The 20,800-nt window shown below is 45.7% G+C and overlaps 1 protein-coding gene across 1 annotated transcript in view; it reads right to left on the bottom strand.

Moving 5' to 3' along the window:
- Positions 1 to 20,800, bottom strand: part of TENM2 (teneurin transmembrane protein 2) — a 1,175,329-nt gene that overhangs the window by 98,547 nt on the left and 1,055,982 nt on the right. The gene's annotated exons all lie outside the window — the stretch shown is intronic.

The following is a 20,800-nucleotide window of genomic DNA, read 5'->3' as shown; positions in this document are numbered from 1 at the left end:
AATGGGTCTCAACTTGGCTGCATATTAGAATCACCTGGGAACCCTGCAAAATCCCGATGCTCGGCTGCACCCCAATTAAATCGCAATCTCTGAGGATGAGATCCAGGCATCGATATTTATTTTTATTTTTTTAAGCTCCCCAGGTGATTCCTATGTGAAGCTGAGGTTGAGGACCGGCAGTTAATTGGCCATCTTCTTGGGAGCCTCTAAGCTCCAGAGGGCAACGACTCCGTTTCTGTTGTATGTGGCTGATTTCCCTGTGCCCACCCCAGGGCCTATAGGATCAAAGACATTGGTCGAATGAATGCATAAATAAACCATGTGGTGTTTCTGCTGCTTCTCTGGGCCCTTGATTCAGCAGCCAGGTAAAAGGAAGAGCTTCCCACTGGCCACGCCCCAAGCCCCTGGATAGATGACACTTCCCCAAGCAAAGAAACAGCTGGTTGTGGCACTGGGTCCAAAACCAAGCTGACGACGGTGGCTGTGGATGAGTGCTGGAGGAGGTCTGGGGCTTCCACCTTGTGAGAAGCCGATACTTTCTGACTGGAAGAGACAGAATGGAGCGCCCAGCAAGGTAGAAGAGAGGAGCACTGGTAGATTAAGAGAGGGACAAGACTTACACAAAGGCAGGGATGACTGCAATGAGAAAGCCCAATGGCTTAATTTGGTTCTTGGAGGATAATCAAGTTGTACCTTATGCTGCTTATTCCCATAGCTGTCCAGCAAATAATGAATGTGGTACCTACCCAGTATGGAAATAGGGACAAAGGCACGACTTTGATTTCTTATTTGTTATTTTTAACCATCCAATTTCTCCACCCACTGAGCATCCTTATAGCCACAGGAGGGTCATAAAAATACAAATAACACCTGGGAGGCCTGTGGGCACGGACTTGTTACTTACTGCAGGGCTGATGGTTCTCTTTTAACTAGAGTAAAATCAGGCCAGTGATAAATTGCCACATATTTTTTGTTATTGCTGTTTGCAGTGCAACTTTAGGAAATGTAAGGAAATCACTAAATGTTTGTTTCTTACAGATGATATTAAAAAAAAAAAAAAAGGCAAAGAATCTGCCCCAGGACTGTAATTCTGGAGCTTAGGAAGCTTTTAATATAATGACATCAAGAACAGCAGACCCTCACGTAGACATTTCAATGTGCCCAGCATTCTTCCGTGTGCCTTTCATGCATTAGCTCGTTTAACCCTCACAATGACCGTAAAGTGTAGGTGCTATTATTATTCCCGTTTTATAGGCGAGGAAATGGAGACACAGAGAAGTTAAGTAACTTGGCCAAAGTTGCAGAGTCGTAGTGGTGAAGCCGGGATTGGACACCAGGCTGTCTCCGCGCTCAGCCAGGGTGCCCTCTGAAGACTGAGATGGAAATGAGAAAAACGAGGTAATTTCCTGAGAATTATGCGAGTAAGATCGGCACATCACGGACGGGACAGTTACCTACAGAGCTCCCCTTAAAATACACGAGGCATGTGAGGTGAAACCGTTAAGGATCCCGGGGTTTAGAAATTCAATGCGGCTCAGAGAGGTCTGTTCACAGTAGGCGGGGGTCTGCCCGGGGTGCAGAAAGGGGGCCTGGGGAGCCAGAGCGTCACCTCAGGAGCAAGCACTCTGCTCGAGCAAGGGGAGCAAAGCACCACCACCTGCCGTTTATGACTGGGTACCGGGTGCTCGGCACTCCGCACCCTTCTCATTTCATGGGCCCCTTTCAAGGACCATGCGAAGTACAAATGATCATTTGTGGTTAGAAAATCTGAAGCTCAGAGAGGTTAATTTATTTGCCCAGGGTCACGACCAGTAAAAGTGGCAGCTCGAGGGTTCGAACCCCGGTCCGCACAGCTGTGAGTCCCCCGCACTGGCTCCCTTCTAGCCAGGCAGGACTCCACAGACAGAGCGCGGCCTTGGGGTGTCATGCTCCTGGCCTGGATTCCTCGCCCCTCAAGCGATCTTCTGATTTTAACTTCATTTCCTAGGTTGATTTTCCTTTGGGGAGAGAATACACTGAGAAAGAGATACAGGCTTCCCTCACTGTGGATTGATGAATGGCCATTTTGGGGTTTATGTGTGAATTTGGGTAGTGTGAGGGAGTTAGTCTAGAGCTGGCACAACCAAGGTGGAGTTTCTGAAGCTGAGGACCAGACAGTGCGCCATGATGATCCTGCCAGGTGAGGCCGCCTCAAGATGTCCTGCCTGGGTGGGTTGGTGGTCCCCAGCCAAGAGTGGTACCCCCGGTCCCCTGTCCTCGATGAGTCTTGTGTGTGGGAATCAAGGGGTGAAATGAAGTCTATGGGAGAAATGCCAATCCAATAGCAAACATTGACTGAGTTATAATATGATGACTTCTGGGGTAGACCCATGAGTTTATTCTTTCATTCATTCAGTAAATATTTACTGAGTAGCTACCAAATGCTGGGTACCTTCTAGGCACAAGGTATACCGTAGCAAAGAGAAGAAACAAAACCTTGCTCTCAAAGATCTTACATTCCATTGCGGGGAGATCCACGGTAAACAAATAAGAAATAAATATAGTATGTTGGATATTGATAATTGCTGAAGGGAAAAATGATACAGGAAGGGGGAGTTGCCACAGGGGTGGTGTGTGGTGGGGACTGCTGTGGTATATGGGGTGGCGAGGGAAGTTCTCGCCAATAAGGTGACTTCTGAGTGAAAAACCTAAAGGAGGGGAGGAAGCGAGTCATGCCAATGTCTGGACAGAGGTCCGAGCAGAAGACACTGTAGGTACAAAGGCCCTGACACAAAGAGTCCTTGGGGTCCTGGAGAGACAGCAAGGTGGCCAGTGTGGCTGAAGCAGAGTGACCCAGGGGAGAATGTGAGGACACAGTGATGGGCGAAGAGCCGGGTCACGCTGGGACTCATGGTCTGCTGTAAGGATACTGGCTTTTTTTCTGAATGGGGGTGGGCGGGGATGAGCAGAGGAGTGGCCTGATCTGATCAGAATTTTTAAGGATCCCTTTCTGCTAGGCGAATAGAAGGGAATGGGGGCAAGGACAGAATCTGGGAGGCTGGCCAGGAGGCCATCAGGATAATCTCGCTAAGCTGTGGTGGTGGCCTGGGCAGGGCACAGGGTTGTGCTGTGCTGCTGCCATGACTCTATGTGGCTCATTCTACACATTCCTCCAAAAAAAACCCAAAATAAAAAGACTTTCGGGACACAAGAGCAGAGGATAAAACACACTGGCTGTAGAATAGCAGTCTAGTGGATGCAAACACATCCAACGCCTCAGCTGGGAATCAGCGAACAAACGAGGATGAGGGGGCTGGATTGTGCAGTGACCCTGCTCTGCTCTCCACGCTGCTTCACCGTTAACATCAAGATTTGGAGGTGAAGGGCCGCGGCGGCATGGGTGAGGAGAGCAGAGGACCGCGGGGTCCCCCCGGCTCTGTCCCTGGGGTCAGGGCTGACAATCCGCCATGGCACAGCTCTGGCGAACCAACTTTCTGACTTTCTTAGCGTGAGGGCTTCAGACCACACGGCTGCGTTTACTCCACCGGCTTCGCCTCGTTCTCGGCAACAGGGCCTCCTAGGACCCTCTGCCGCCGTTATCACTCCTGGACTTTTAATCCTTTTGCTTTGTTTATCCCTAATGGTCAGCTTGACCCACCTGAACTGCAGCATCAAAACACACTTAGAACAGTCTGTCTATCCATCCGTCCGTCCATCCATCCATCCACCTATCTTTATATTTATTAATCTATGAAGACTTCCTTACCAACCTAGCTCTGTCTGTCTGTCTGTCCCTGTCTGTCCATCCACCTTCCTATCTTTATATTTATTTATTAACCTATCAAGAATTCCTGACTAACCCAGCTCTCCAAATCCTCTCTGGACATTTGTTCTCAAAATGCTATGTGCCCAATGACCTCATCTGGTAACCTCATTTTATCTTGTTTTATGTTACTTTCTGCCCGGTACAGGAACAACACGAACATTTCGACCTCCCCTCCGCTTCTTTACCCTCGTTTCTTTCACCTGGCTGGCATGGCATGTCCCACCCCCACCCCTCCTCGTGAATCCAGTGCCTTCTGTCATTCACCTCTTCCAGCCTTCGTGACCCAGGCAACCCTGAGTCATCATAAACTTATCCTCTTCGAAACTCGTTGCGTGTGATGTTCTAGACCTTTTCTTTAACATAGTCTTCAGCTGGTCAAGGACCTGGGGAGAAGCCACTGGTCATTACAGGGTCTTTATCTACAGATTTTGCAGTAGTGTTGGTCAGCAGATGCATTTATGTGTGGCACAGTATAGGAATGAGGAAACTTCTGTTTCCGGAAAGGACAGAAGGGAAGTCAGAATCCAACGACCCGGACTCGTGCTGATCTCCAGTTTTGCATAATGAGTATGCCCTTGGGAAGGCTAGCGCATCCTCTCTGAAACCCTCTCACTCACAGAGAAACCAAAGTCCCTCCTTCCACACATGTTTTAAACATGCAAAACAGCACTGTGTTTCTGCTAAGTCACTTTTTAACTAAATGGATAATTGAACAGTGAATGGGAGCCTCTGCGAGCTGCTAACCTGCAGAGTTTCCACGCACACTCCCAAATTGCAGCAGAGCGACCCCCAGGAGGCAGAAAGCATGACTGATTTTTCCAATAAAACTACAAAAATCGATCATCCTTGTAGCTGGAATGCTCGCATCTCTAACCATCTTAGAATTTCATCTCCCTCTACTGTTCCTCCCCAACAAGCCTCTGTCTTCACCTTGGTGCACATTACCGATTCCATACCGCCAGGATTTAGCCCGAGCTCTATCCCCATTCTGCTGAATGCATCTTTTAGAGAGGCCCCGCACTGCATCTTGATTTAGAGATGCTTGGGTTTTATGTGGCCCTGGGAGATGTTGTTTAGCATTTCCGGAGCTCCAGTAAGTCCTGCTGTATAGCCGCGCATGCTTGCATGATTAATGACACATGCAAGAACTTGGGAGCTTTCAGAGGTCACCCCGTGTGTACTGAATAATACAGCACAGATCCAAAAATACCCTTGGATGAGAATCTTGGCTCCAAACAAATGCAATGGCATTTGCCTGCTTCAGTTGACATTGCCTGAGAATCGGTGCTTCTCATTGACTGTGCTTTTAAGGAAAGTCACCTCCCCAAAACAGACATTTTCAAGATAAAAAGGGAATCATTGGAGTTTCTTGGCTATTTCTCTGTAAAGTGTCATAGGTACCAGGGTATCAGGAAGGCTGGGAAAACTAGAAGGCTGCCATACTAGACTCTGACAGGACTTCCAAGTTCAGGGTAGCCAGGCCATGGTGTGAAGCAAATTAAGCGTCCATACAAAATATGCTACGATGTGCAATCCTGTGGTTGAGAATTTAAATGCACCAAAGTCAAGAGGTGCGAAATGATGGTTCCCACAGCAACTATAACTCAGTTCTCTGGTGAATATAAAATTAACTTTATTGCAAAACATGCTGTTCAATTTACGCCTTAATACAGTCATGGCAGAGTTACAGTTGCTGTGAGAATGCTAACTCTGAATTGTTTTGAATAATTAATTTAATGAAAAGTTGGTGGGAATGTGAACTCTGATAGAAAGTCAGCTTACATTTAGGGAAACTGGCCAACGGTGCCTATGCTGAGAAGCAAGGAGCCGCTTTTGGAATCTGAGATTACTTAGTGCACTTTTTGGCCTGGGAAGGGGGACACTGGTAGAGTGGAGAACCCCGAAGCGTCCTGACAGGGTCATTGTCCTCCGTCACTGAAGAAACGCTTCTGCAGGTGGTGACTTTACTAACAGGTGAGGGTGTCTCCCTGGTGCCCACACAACTTAGATTTCATTGCTGGCCTCCAAGGTAACCCGCTTGCTGCAGCTACCTGGGGTATAAGCAGGTGATCAAATCAGTGCAAAGCTCACACCTGGTCTCTGTCAAGTAAACCTGGATTTAGGCTCACCCGCCAGTCACTGACAGTGAAAACGTACACCAATTGCTTAACCTCTGTGAGCCAGTTTTCTCACCTGTACGATGATGACGATGATAGTTTTACCTCCCGAAATTGATATGAGGACTAGGTGAGAGAAGCTATGTTAAGAATTTAGCACAGAGGCTGGCAAATTTTATGGCTAGTACTCAATAACTGTTAGCTGTTATCCAAAAGGGGAATTCGGTCGATCGGTAAATTCAAAGCATATAAAAACTCAATTGTTTGAGCTGTGTCATTGTTTCAGTCCAAACCCGAGCCAGCAAGCTGGGGTGATAAAGATAGAAACATGAGTTGGCATCAGTTTCCTAAGCAATAGTGTGTCTTCAGCAGAGACACTCGAGGCTACTTCTATTGACGTTTTAGAAACAAATTGATCTGTCATCTCTTCTACAAGATGAATATTTCTCTCTCTCTCTCTCTCTCTCTTTTTGTCATTATCACCTTTCTTATGGTCCCTTTTTAGACCTTTTTCTCTTAATTCCTCTTCTCATCATGAAATTCTAATGTCACAGATATAGAGTATACATATACTCTGTTTATTTATTGCATGTATATTTGTGTTTCATACATACGTGAAAACAGATTTTTTTTCACCCTCGCAAAGAACTGTTTTTCCTTTCCTTGGGGGGTGATACTGTCCCCATTTTGAAGATATGCGCTAAGCCAACATGTAGCAAACCCTTCATTGACTCAGTTAATCCACTTGCTATTCCTCTTTGAATCCACCTTTTGACTTCTAAGAAACAGGCCATTTTGGCCTCTGAGAAACAGTATTTTTGATGCTAACTCGTAGTGGCTTCTCACTACACCCTCCCTAACTACTCTCCTCAGATATAATGTGGCTTCTCTTTTTCTCTCTCTTAAATAACTCGAGAGGGTCATGCCTAGGGAATCTCCAGCCAGCCAGCACTTACTGAGCAGCTGCTGTATTCCAGGCTCCAAGACGGGGGGTCATTTACGTTCTTTCTGGAGAGGATGTTTTGCCACCGGGTGCCAAGGTTGGTTAAACCACAGGAATTGGCTCAGCCAGAGATCATCTTTCTTGGGAGGCGCTGTCAGGCTTTTAAGAGAAAGGGGTGAAGCCACAGCCTGGGAGGCAAACAAATGAAAAGGAACTCCCCCGTCCAGCAACGTGCATTTCTAGCTCCTGAAGCCATTGCCAGTTTGGCGTTTTTAACTACCGTCTCATGTTATTTCCAAGGCTTCCATCTCCTTTCCCTCAAAGCCTCAGCTTGCGGCTTTTTACCTCGCTGCCATCAGTTTCGGTAACATGTTAATGTCTCCTGAAAGACATGATTTTATAACACTGCAATCATTTGCTTTTAGTACTCAGAAAAATATTTTAAAGTTGCATTACTTAGTGTAACCCAACCTCATTGGTGATGGAAGCAGAAATTTAAATGTCAATGTCAAGGCGAAGTCGTCTCGGTATGCTGAGATCAATGATCTACAACTTCAAAGTGACCTGCTGGTCCAGCCAGGTACTCGGCTCAACCTGGAATTTCACTCCAGCTTTTCCTGAAAGCTAAGCAGGGCTGAGAGCAGAGACTTTAGTGGCCAAACTCCCTGCTGACCAGTGCACTGCCCACAGGAGCCTTTCAGAATTGGGCTGTTTGCATGTAGGAATCGATTTAACCTGATGTCTATCCAGTTCAACTAGGTGGGCTCGAATCTGCTGGCAGACCTGCTGTGGGGGTCACCTGTGCTGGCATTCTATTCACTGTACAAGAGGACACGTCCCCAGATTTGTCAGCAGTGAGGATGCCGGTGGCCTCCTTGACTTTTTTGAATTTTTGGAATGTCACTCTCGGGCTATTATGACAGAGATGTCCCCAACGTGGTGCCCCTTGAACTCTCAAGAATGTATGTTTGTGTATGTGGATGAAAAAAACAAATGATGATTTGTCTGTATGAGAACTTGAGAGGCATGGTGCATGAAGATAGAGAAGCCTCAGCCGACCTTTGAAAGCTTCTATTCTGAATAGACAAGTGGAAGAAAGCACAAGTCAATTTCTCCCAAGGCAGCGAAGCAGCCATCTCTCTGTATATGCAGGTATACAAAGAGATGGCTCTTTACATCTACATACTTTAAGAATATTCCGCATTGATTTTCATCTCCTGGGACGAGCTAAAACAGCATGGCTGATTCTAGATGTTCAACCCCTTTCCCGTTCTGACTACAAGAAGGAGAGATTTCCAGCTTTTCTGTGGGATCTTTAAAGTTTTCATCCCTAGAAAAGGCAGTTTCCTTTGACTCTAAAGCGTGCCCTGATTTGTGCAATCAGACAGGAAGCTGGTGGGTGTGACAGCCTTTGCTGGTCCAATGTCAGTAAGTCCAGTTCTCTCTCCAACACGCGGATTGAGAACGGCCAGGCGTTTCCCTCGTCTCCTGGTTCCGCATCTGCTTCTGAAGGATGTCTGTGCCATGCTCGCATGCAGAGAGAGCGAAGGACTGTAGTAGACTATCATGCTGGGAGCTGTTCCTAGAAATCAGTAGCCTGATCTCAGACTATTTGGAAGGGAGGGCAAGGCAATCTACAAAACCCACGGTACTTGTGCTGTGCTGTCCTGGGAAAAGATCAGCTGGCTTAACCCGCTGTGCTGAAATCTCCTCTCTGGGTCATGCCTGGAAGCCCCAGGAATTCCCCTGGGCAGAGTGGGATGGATATGCTCCTGAAGCAGAGGGGGAGGGGGTGGGCGAGGGGGTCACGTAGCAAAGCCCTTGAACCCATGCATAGAGCGGAAAACGATGTCAGTGGTAAAGCTCCAATTACTGCTGGTCAGTGAGACTTTCTTGGCTGTTCTGTCCAGGGCAACTCAGAGATCTTTGTTCCTGGCCGTCTGCTGCACGGCTCCGGCCCTTACCCTTGTTTTACACGGCCATTCCTGTTAATCCGTTGTGGCCAACGAGAGGGCACGTATGCCGGCTCTGTAAGGGGAAGGAAGATTTCTCCTTCATAGGTGGAATTCTATCAGTTTAAGGAAGAGAAAGGGGCACAGGGCCCCTGAGCAGCATGAATTATTAGGCTCGCATCAGAATCCTGAGGATACCTATTTGGAGTGTCTAGGTCTCAAACGTTTGCACAAGTAGCATTTCAGAGCATGACATTAGACCAATGACCAACACAGACACGTGTTGTAATGGGTGCGGATGTGCCATGCGGGGCCCGCCGAGAAGTCAGATGGGCACACACACGCATGCACACACAGACGTGTACGCATTCACACGCACGACAGGAATTAGTCACTAGCTCAGTTTGCCTGTATCTATGGTTGAGATCTAGGGCTTAGCTGTCAACTGGAGCAGATGGAAGGAAAATTAGCCAAAAAGTGTAGCAGGGGAGGAGGTAATGGGAAACCCTGCCCAAGCTTGTTTTCCATGCTGTAGACCGATTGTGTAGACCATGGATTTAAACCAACGAGTCAACCTAGTTGCCTTGTATAAAATACTTTCTGTTGCTGCTTATTGTGTGTTTTGGGGTACCAGCTACCTGCCTGCTTCACGGGGCTGTTGCGAGGTTGACTAAGGCAACACAAAGTCTTTTGAGCTCCTTGGAGAAAATTCACTGTGTAAGTGCAAAAGGATCATCACTGTACCATGGTGATGAGACTCCCACCAGCCTAAACCAGTCACCAGGAGAGCTGGGGCATGGAAGGAAAGAAGCCAAAGCTGCCCCAGTTTCAATCCAGGCAAAGGATGCTCCCTCATTCGGTGCTAATCCTGAACTGGAGATAAGCGGCAGCGTCCACAGATGGGTGCCCCGTTGGGCTCCCAGGCTTGTTTCCACGGCCTGTACAGCATTTTAACAAATTTTGAATTGCTTGCCAACATTTGAAAATTGGGAGACGATGCGTAACAATCCTGATTTCTGGCTTCTATTGAAAAACGGAAAATTTGGCAAGACTAGGCTTGCATTTCTACATGGCAACATTCCGCTGGAGGTAGGACGTGTCTGCCGCCCACACGCGGGGCACTCACTCACTTTCTGGGTTATGGCCACTCTCTTCCCTCTCGCCCCTTGTTCAATGCGCCCACTCACACCCATCTCGCCCCCCCCCATAGAGGGGTCTGAGTCTACAGTTCTTTCTACGAGTTCTGCCGACCCTCCCCTTCTCATAGTCCACAAAGATACTGAGTTTATAGTGCCCTCATTATCCAAATCTCGGCCGACACCCCTAACAGAGGAAAGGCCTGCCCGACCACCTCCCGCCAGGGAGGACAAGAAGAGAACTTGGTTTCTCCCACTCCCTCTCCTTGCCGGTAATTCCACCTTAAAACTTCAAGGTTTTCTTACTTAGAGGTGCCCAAGCAGTAATCCAACTAAATTAGATTATAAGCGTCCAAAGGTTTTCATAATAAATAAAAATATCGCTATAGCTAAGAGAAGATGAGACTTAATTAATGAGTGTTATTTAATGAGAACAAGTTGTGCCATATAGAGAGGATTAAAAGATAAATAAGGATAGGAGGGAAAATAAAAATTTAATGAGTTGCCATCTTCATTTGATTTAACTAAATTTCTTCTGTTGTTGAAAATCTGAACACTTATGAGGGAGTCATTTGTGTATATCCACACAGTTTGATACCTGACTGCTTTCTTTAATTTAATTACATTGTGTTAAAAAATGAACTTAAACGACCATTTGAAGTTTCAGACTTCCGTCCTTACACGGATCTCTTGGGAAGCGGCGAGTGAGGAAGAATGTTGAGAAACCAACCAAAAATTATTTACTGGCTCAAACCCCAGGAAGGGTGTCTCGAGTCAGAACACAGCAAAGTCTCGCGAGGACAAAAATGCAGTGGAAGTCTCAGACTATCACCTACTCCTTTTGCAAACCACTCTCTCGAACCCCTGCTGCCCAGGGCCCACCCAGACGGAGCGCGCGCTGCGCCCAGCGCACGTGAAGCGCTCAGCTCAGCCAGCGTCACATGCGCGATGCAGCCGCTGCGTGGCGGGCAGGCAGCGGGCCGAGGACGTGCGAACCCTGCCCCGGGAACTCTGCTGTGTGTTTCTAGCACCCGTGTTCCTGCAGCGCTCATCAGAGCTTCGCCCCGCCGGCTCTAAATCTCTCTCTCTGCTTTATTCTCACTCCCTGTGTCAGGACTCTCAGGCTCCCGAGCTCACGCATTTAAGTCCTGTGCTACATATTTCTCCACACCAGCCCCACCCTCTCGATGCCTGATAAGGACTATAGTAAAGCAACGACAGGGTGTATTAATAGTTAGCAGAGAGGGAAGATGTTACATTCCGTGAACATCATGTGAGAGATTTCCAGAATCTGGGGTGGGCGGTGATGTGTACTATGTGTTTCAAGCTGTTTAAATCTGGGTAGATTGTTTTCTGTGCTAGGCTTCTCTATGATATGATAACATTTGCGGTATCAGAACCCCAGAGAACAGGTCTGTAAGTGAATGGATACAGATCTTCCTTGGCCCCATTAAATGGAAATAAAAAGTTAAATCAGTTCATATTCAAAGTACGGTGAGAAGTTGATAGCAACATGCTTAAGGGACCCGAGTCAACTTGCCTGCATTCCCTAGATTAATAGGAAAAAGCTAGTTTCTCTACTACTTCCACTATCTTCAATCTCTCTCTCTGTTCGCAGGAATTGCAATCATCAGTGACATTTGGGCTCCCTGGGCTCACATGCACCTAACGTAGAGAAGCAATCTCACTGCCTGTTGCCAGGATGCTCTCTGCAAAGTAGAAGCCACCGCTTTGAGTTTCCTGTCATTAGAGAGAATGTGTTTTGGATGCTATAGCGTGACCGGTGATTGACAGTTTGCTAACTTGTTGGAATAAAATCAGGTACAAATGTTTCCTCTGTGCTTGTGAGGTGGTTATTTTATAACCATTGGGGGCCCCCACCCCCTGGCATTATTTCTAGACAACTAGACAGGGCTGTCTGGCAATCCTTCTTGAAGTCAAAGCATAATTTAAAGAAAAAATAAAGAAATGCAATTCACACTTATCAGAGCCCATCAGTCTGCTTTACAGCTCTAGACAGATGACCCTTTTGGGCCAAGTTCTAACCAACTTCATTGCTAATTTGACCAGGTGCTGCTGTGGCTAAACTTGGAACGTGTGGCCCAGGAGTCTCGGCGATTTTAATTTTTCCTGGACAGCAATGATGTGGGACTTTCTGCCTCTAGAATGTTAGTTAACCCTTTCTTTCTCTGGGGTCTGGAACAAAAAGACTTCTGTGAGGAGCTGGCTGCGAAGACGATCGGGGTCCTAACCAAGTCCACACTGGGAGTCAGAGCCTGGCTGTGGTTGAAGAACCTGTGAGCACCCTCCTCTAGCCTTGGGTCTACGGAGGGTGTCTGAGGGTGAGGGGAAGTGAAGAAACACAGAAGATCCTAGGTGTCTTTTCTAGAGCCCAGTCCTGGGACAAACCCTGGACATATGGGAGATGAGCTATCGGGAGAAACGAAGGGAGGGCTGTTTTCTCAAAAGAATGTGGAACCAGCTGATAAAGTGCCCCAATGCGGAGGGGCGGGGGGGAGTGTGGCACTCTCTCCTTCGCTGTGTAAATACAGCAGGACTTGGGTAGAGTGGGCGCTGAGGCTGCTGGCTGGCACGCCCCTGGCAGAGACCCTGGCAGTAGGGGGCGTACCGCAGGGCCTCCCTGAAGAGAATTTTGTAGGTAGCAGGCCTCGGTAAAGATGCCGATCTCAAAGATGCTAATGGACTAAACAAGAGCACGTCAGACAACACCCTTGGAAACGTCTAGACACGTTTGCGGTGAGACTGGAAAGTAAACTTTGCCATTGAGATGAGCCACGTCTCATGTCACCTACCATGAGAGACATGGCTCATCTCAATGGCAAAGTTTACTTTCCAGTCTCACTGCACTTGACTATGCACCCAGATCACTTAGAAAAGTATATACATGTCTGCTGAATTAATCTCCTCACTTGGCACTTGTTGACCAAGAGGAGTCAACCACATCTTCAATGATCTGGGAACAGAAAGAGAGTAACACCTCCATGGACCATGGAATGAGGTGGTTTGTGGGGAATTCCACGGTGAAAGCTACGGGGAAAGGCTGAGCGGGCTCCTTCAGGAACTTAATACTACTACTACTAAAAATATCCCTGGCCGGTGGCTTTTAATTACTTCACAGATGTTGCGTCCCATCACTGAGGACCAAGCAGGCCTCCTCCTCACTGATTACAATAAAAATATGTTTTTAGAAACAAACACTTTACTTCAAACTAGGGATATTTTTTTAATTAGAGGAAAGATTAACTAAATGCATTTTCTCTTGTAATTTAATCTATTCTAATTATCCCGAGAATGTGTATGATGAAATATTTAGCTTTCTCCTCGCTGCTATTTCGTGCGGTTCCTTCTTTATTACTCATGAAGGCAAAAGCTCAGAGATGGTCTATGATGCGGTGGGCTTCTGTGGGTATGACTACAATGATGCCTAGAAATGCATGATGAAGGGATGAGGGGCAAAGCAATGAACCCTGACTTTGACTGGTGGGTTTGAATTATGATGGTGCCTGGTTTTCCAAAGGCAGTTAAGGCGAGCCTTTTAAAAAGAGCATGTGAAATAGAGTGCTATAAAAGAAGTGGGTTGGTGTAAGATTGAACCCCATTAGGCGGGCAACTTGGGAGGAAATGCAAAATCTGTTTCTTACATGAACATCTGTGATAGTGTGCGTGGCTCCTGAGAACCCAGGAGATGAGCCAAGGAATTGCAAAGAATCCCCAGATGTTACCTATGGGTCTTGCTCCAAGGAGTCAAGCAACTGTAGCGTGGGAGGAAGAAGGGTAATTGTGAAGTTTATTGGGCTGAATGGGGACAGACAGTCAGGGAGAATTTTGAGTCACCGAAAAGCACGTGTGCTACTAAGGTCAGAGTCCTGAGGAATGAGATGGAGTAAAAAATGGAGAGACCAGGGCAAGGTGTTCTAAGAGACACTGACCTGGCAGCGACCCCCAATGGGACAAATGCGGCTTCTTTCTGAAAGGAGAATCGTATCCTTCCCAACTTCTCAAGAACATGCCTGCGGTTCCTAGTTTGAGAAACACTTGTTTAAAAGAACTGAAATTGTATTCTACTGAATAACAGAATTCCAAATGAATACTTCAAAGGAGAAGTTCTTTTAAAATTGCACTTATTATAAAAATCAAACCCAGAATTAAAAACGAATTCTCATAGACCTCTTGGGTCCCCCAGAGTATATTCGAGAGGTCTATATTTGAGAATTTTTGGTTGAAAGTAGCAAGTCCTAATTTCACAAAACCCTCTATAACATAAAGGGCTGCCTGGTAAAATAAGTGGGCTCAATTCCAGGTAAGAAAGGCAGTTTATGTTTCTCTGTAAGAACCAGATGCCAGCAAGTTACAGAACAAACCTTAGAATGGAAAATGAATAATAGGTAGGTGTTATTTTTGACATGTCACTAATCGCTTGATGGATTGGAGGCAGATATGTGAAAGGGAGGTTGAAGGTAACAGAAATATCTTAATGAGAAGTTTACTTTGATAATCTTCCATTGCCCTTTAATTTCTTACTTTGGTACTAAATAGCGATGGTGATGATTGGGGATGTTAATGATGATGATGATGATAATGGCATTCACTTACATTTATTTGGCTCTTACAGGATGGTGGGCACTGTGCCAAGTACTTTACATATAACCCTATGAGGTTGGTAGTATTTAGTATTCCCATTTTATAGACAAAGAAACCGAGGCACACAGAAGTCAGGAAACCTGCTAGGATGTGATCTCAGGGAGATGGACACAAAAACTTCTGTCTTAAGCACTTCATTATCATGGTTACATTGCTCCGAATCTGAGTGAAATGAATAAAGATAGATGAACCTCTACTTTAACATAGTCTCCTTCTATTAACAAACACAAATATAAACGGATAGAGTGGAGTCTGGTTATTCAGACTATGTAAGAAAGTTTTTCAGTGCACAAAAGGAGTCCCTAGGTAAACCGGACATCAGTTAGAGCTGAGATGAGCAGATAGACTGACAAAGAGAGCACCACTATCTCAACAACTCAACAACGCGGCATCAGCTGAGCCAGCCGTATCTGCTGTATCTACCCTTCTAATGTGCAGTATATGTGACAGGAGCCTTGCTGGAAGCCCCCCACACCCAGACCTTCACAGAAGAGAGAGAGAGAGATTTGATAGTACTAGAACAAACCATTCATGATTTCGCATCAAATGTAATAAAACTCTGAAGATGGACAGGTCCTCGGAGATCATCTCATCCACACGCGTTCTAAATTCAGTCAATCACATATCGTATTCGTAATATTTGCAATATCTGCACTTTTATTTGCTCAATATTTTCTTTAAATTTACTCAGGCCTAACATCGCTACCTACTTTCGCCACATCCCCAAGCAGTAGTACCGGTATAATCGGTATAATCGTGAGTTTGATGAGCTAGTTACAGTTTTCCCTAAAACTTAAAAGCCCTACGTAACTATTCAATAAAATATATTTGTACGCTAACGAAAAGCATCTCGTGTTTGTGGACTATACTCTGGAAAGCAATTATGTGGTCCAACCCCCTCGTTTGCCACAGAAAGAAACTGAGGCCAGGAAAGTTTGGGTGACTTTTCCAGGGATACCTAGAAAGTCTGTGGCAGAGTCAAGCTTAGAACACAGATCTCCCTGATCTTCTGTCAATCTAGGCTTGGTGACGCCACAAGGACCAGATAGCAAGTGATGAGGAACTGCCCATCGTGAATATCCGAGGGAGCTCACATCTCTAGAGCCCTCCTGGCTTCTTTTCTCTTTGAATGTAAAGTCTTGGATGCATAGCATGGGATCTAGAATCACAGACTCGGAAGCGACAAACGCCATATACACTAGGGCTGTGCATCCCATTTTTTTCAACAGCTCTTACTCTTACATGTTTTACCTTTTTTTAGAGTCTGGACCCTTTCACATGCCAATTCCCTTCTGTTTTTATTTCTACATTTTTGTAAAGCCGGTAACACCTCATATCGAGCTATTTTGTAAAGCCAGTGACACCTCATATCGAGCTATTGCTGTGGCCCTGTCGCTGTGGGCCACAAGCTATTAAGTACATCGGCTGCATCCTCTGAAACATTAAGGGAATAGTAGAACGAATGCTCCAAGTCACCGTCGCCCCACAGGACTTAGGCACCAAGCCTTCTGCCCCTCTTATCTATTATGATGAGAGCTCGTTACATAGGCAGATACTAGCAAATCACATGGGAAGCATTACAAAAAATGTTTCCATTTAGACTACAGAATGATTGAGAGTTAAGGGCGAGCTTTGTGTCCATCTAGTCTATCTCCCAACTGATGCTGAAAGACTCTTTCCAAGATCTAGGCCGAGAAAGAAAACACTTTCGGTGATGAGAATGTCACTACTTGTAAGGGAGTTTTTTTCCCTTTCATTTTGTTTTGCTCTTTGTAGTGAGGTGAAAATGTGTTCCTGCAACTTCTACCTCTTGGTCCTTGTTCTGAGTTTGGGTAGGAAGCCTGGGCAGATCACGTGATCCAGACTCGGAGAACTACTGGGCACACAGCAATTGCTGATCTGATTCAATGAAAAAACTCACGTTTTGGCCAAATTGTAGGGAAAAAAAAATCAGCAGTGGAACATCTTTTGTACTTCACTAAAAGTTTATCCATAACCTTTAATGATGAAAGGCCATCTCTTCAGGTTTTCACTTCAAAAAAGATGGTGCTCGGAGGACGGGCTCCAGTAAGAGCCCTCAGAGGGATAGGTTAATTAACCAATCAGAGAATTAGCTGTTTGGACAGACCTGGGGGTGAAGATGGCTCCACAGCGGCTAATTTCATCTCAACTTGATCTCACTGTGGATTCGTGAGAGCTCAAATGTTCAAGGACAATAGGTATATGAAGAAAAGTTTCCATAACTTAGAACGATACTGGAATGAGATGCAGAAGCAGCTGTACTCAGTCTGAAGTTGGTTAATTGTGACAGCTGCTTTCTTCCCAATCCGTTCCCTGTAGTTCTGAAGCTCTCTCCCTCTTGGACTGTGTGACCTGTCTACTTCTGATGACGATCACTTAATCAGCACGTCAGATGGTTGCACGGCTGGTTTTACCTTGGGTAAAGATTCATTTTCCTTATTAACATCACAAGAACCTATTTCTCTCCCCAACCAATTAAAGAGGAAAAATCGAAGGGCCCCAGTGAGATGGAGGGAAAAGAAAACCGTTCTGACTTGCAGCACATCGCAGGCCACACAGCCTCACGCGGTCCCAGGATCAGAGCCCTCAAGATTCTGAAATGCAACTGGAGGTCAGGACCACGAAGACAAAGTCAACAAGCTGGAATAACCAGTACAGACATTGCTCACTACCCAGGTATCAACAGGTCACTTAGGGTCAGAGCCCCGTGCTGGTGGGTTTATTCTCTGGGTGTGTTAGTTCGTAGTATTTAAAATGGATGTCTGGAAAGTCCACATTCAGGAGATAATAGCGACGATTCTCAATGAGCATTCAGCTTCCCTCCTTGCATTCTCCAGCAACCCGAATGTCGGTTTCTTCCTGTAACTGCCCAACCATTCTGCTCATAAAACACGCTAACACTACTCCATTTCTTTATGAGATGCTTATCTGAGTTTACTGTAGTTGATAGTGATTTTTGACCTATTCTATGGTTCCTTTATGGCTTGGTGTTGTAGCCTTTGGCTGGCCTTCTGAAGTTAAATTCCTAATATTAATAAGGGGCGGTGGTGGTGGTGGCAGTGGCAGGTTATAGGAAAAAACAACCCATTTTAGGATTGTGTTTAGAGAATAAAACTATTCTAACCACACAATGTGCCTTCTGATTTATTCATAAGAGTAAACACAGTCTATCCAAATAATGCTAATATATTCCACAGATACACATGAATTGCGGTTGATTTGGATTCAAAGCATATTTCTTATCTGTGCAATTCTGTAAGTTTTAGCCATACCTTGTATTTAACTTGTTAGAAAGAGGTAATATAAGAATCATTGCTTGGTAGAATCCAGTCTACCAGTAAGCTCACTCTAACAGTTAACATTAAAATGTTATATCGTATATTTAAATCTTTAGCCATATGTTCTAAGTTTCCAAAGGTAAAACGCATAATTTGGTTGAAATATTTCAGAAGTGCATTTGGCCAAACATGTACAGATCCTGGTGATTCTACTTGACCGAGTTTTAGAAATCCGTGTTTTTATCCTCATCCTCCCCCCTCCCCATCTCTATCTTGCTTCCTTCAGCAAAATAAATGTGATCCACAAATGATGATGTGAATTATGCAGTTGACTATTTGCAATAACCCTAAGAAAACGGCCTCGCTATGACCTTTTGAAAATAGGCCGCAGACAACCTAAGTACCCCAACGCCAGCCACCCGCCACTCTGCCTGACCCCAAGTCTCCCAGTACATTGTTTGCAGACGAGGTGCTATTTCATTCTTGTTTATTTTCTATTCTCAAAATACGGCATTTGAGGCTCAGCTTGAACAGGACCAGAGAGCCTCTCTTTCCCTTTTGACTGTCAGCATCCCAGAGGAGGAGGACTGATTCGGGGCTTGTCAATTGTGGCATTTACTTAAAATGAATTGACAGGAGTGTCTGCTCAAAATAAAAAGATGAAAACTCCATAAAACAGCTCTGGGGCCAGAGGTCGAAAAGCGAAAGAAGCAATTATGCACATACGGACATCTCTAGATTCTGAATAGCAAATCTCACCGGCCAAAGTATGTTTGGCTTCTTCTTCCTCTTCTTCTTCTTGTTTTTTTTGGTTGAGCAAACCCCAGGGAACGTAACTATGAGGAGATCGCATCTATCCTACAAATTAAACCACAGAGCTCTACCCTCTCACAAGAAAAGACTTTGCCGATAAAGGTCTTTGTGTTATATAGTGAGAACTCATAGAGTGAATTGCCCAGATCACCACTCTCTTCATTTGGGGAGCTTGACTTGGCATATAAATTTGCATTTTCTCTGTGTCTCTCAAGAACTCACGTATCTTAGCGCATGGAGATGTGAAACTGGAACCAAACATGGAATCAAACACTTCAAGTAGCAGAAAGAACTTTTCCTAATTCCCCTCCCGTGTTCTGCTGGCCACGTCCTCACCATATTCTACTGAGACTAAAGGTGTCATCTTCCCATCTCATTTTCCAAGGCCTCAGAGACACTTCCACTCAACTACAGTTTTCTCTCCCTTCTTGATCCCCGATATTCCTCAAGCTGCAAATGGGATCCTTTCCCTAATGTGAATGCTGACCCAACTCATTTCTTTTTTTTGTCAGTCAAGACTGTGCAACTCTCTAATTCAGGGTTGGCCTTTTTTTTTTTTTTTTTTTTTCCCCTGTAAAGGGGCAGATAACAAATGGCTTTGTGGGCCATGAGGTCTCTGTCCCAATTATTCAATGCCAAGATACAGTATGAAAGCTGACAGTACATCAACGAATGAGTGTGGCTATCTAATAACATTTGCTTATGGGCGCTGAAATTTGCATTTTATATAATTGTCATGTGTCAGGAGATATTTTAAAAAATTATTTTTCAACTCTTCCTAAATGTAAAAATTCTTCCTAGCTCATGAGCCACAGAGTAACAGGCAGCAGGCCAGATTTGGCCCCACAGGCTATGATTTTCCAAACCCTGCTCTGATCCAGCTGGGCAGACCTCATGTGAGTTGTCCCGGAGTAAAGATGGGTTGTAGGGAGGAGGGAGGCAGCAGGCATCACTGTGGGGCACTAAACCTTCGGCAGATGTGGGAAGGGGGCAGCCAAGGGGAGGTGAAGCTGGGCTGTGCAAATAGAGAGAAAATAGGATTTTCTACCTACATGTTATTGGTTCGCAAGAGCTCCCTTCTGGGGGGAGGCTGGGGGCAATGGAAGTTTTGGGGTGGGGAGTATTTAAATCACAGTGGGCAAGCATCAAGAGGAACGTCCCTGAAGAGTGGAAGCTATTAATAAGAATTTTAAACTGTCTCGGTCGTAGGCTATGCACATCCCCTCCTTACAAGTCTTCTGAATTATCCCCCAGACTCTGCAGGGAACTGAAGATGACAGTGGCTGCAGGGGGAGCAGGGTCTGGAGCATCATTGCGAGATTGCAAAAACAATTCACTGCCAACAGACTGTCCCGGCAGGGTCCCAGTGCTATGGTTGTGGCCCGGATTGGCACGCTGCCCCTCGGATGTCCAATTAGATGGAACTGGGGGAAGTCTAACGCAGAGGGCACTTTATCTCTGCTTAACCACCCAAATGAACAGCATGGGAAACTGAGTTTGAGCTCATGAGTCAGTCCTGGATAAGTTCCTAACCCCGTCTCTCACTCCAGGTGGCTGATCGGTGACTAGGGTTTTGGGGTGAGGACAGAGGGGTGCCTCCGACTTGATGGCTAGGATCAAAGTAACTTTAAAGAGGCAAATCACTAGTTTGACTGGAGACGTCTCCGAGAGTTTTCATGCAAGCAAGTGGATTAGCCAGCTTGGCATGAAATGAATTCTAGATCTGACTTAATTAAACGACAAATCCAAAAACTGGAGGTAAAATGGAGCAGATCCCAATGGTCCGAGATATGTGGAAAACCAGAGAGCACTGCCTGCCATCTCCTCAATTAAAGGGATAATTGGGTACATGTAATCCAGTATTGTCGCACCCCAAACTACACAATTAATGACTGAAAACAAACAAAAACAAAACGGAAGAAACTTGAAAACTATTTCTCGAGAAAGAAAATGACCTTTAAAAAATAATCTCGGCCAAGAATCTCGGCTTATCTACAGAGGTGGCTGAGTGAGAGTGAAACAGGCCCAGGGGAGGAGACATTTCATGATGGGCGTGGTGATGGGGAGGGCCAG

The sequence above is a fragment of the Pteropus medius genome, unplaced genomic scaffold, assembly GCF_902729225.1.
Source record: "Pteropus medius unplaced genomic scaffold, Ma_sr-lr_union100, whole genome shotgun sequence".
NCBI lineage: Eukaryota > Metazoa > Chordata > Mammalia > Chiroptera > Pteropodidae > Pteropus > Pteropus medius.
The sequence above is the reverse complement of the archived record's forward strand: the minus strand, read 5'-3'. Positions and strand labels throughout refer to the sequence as shown.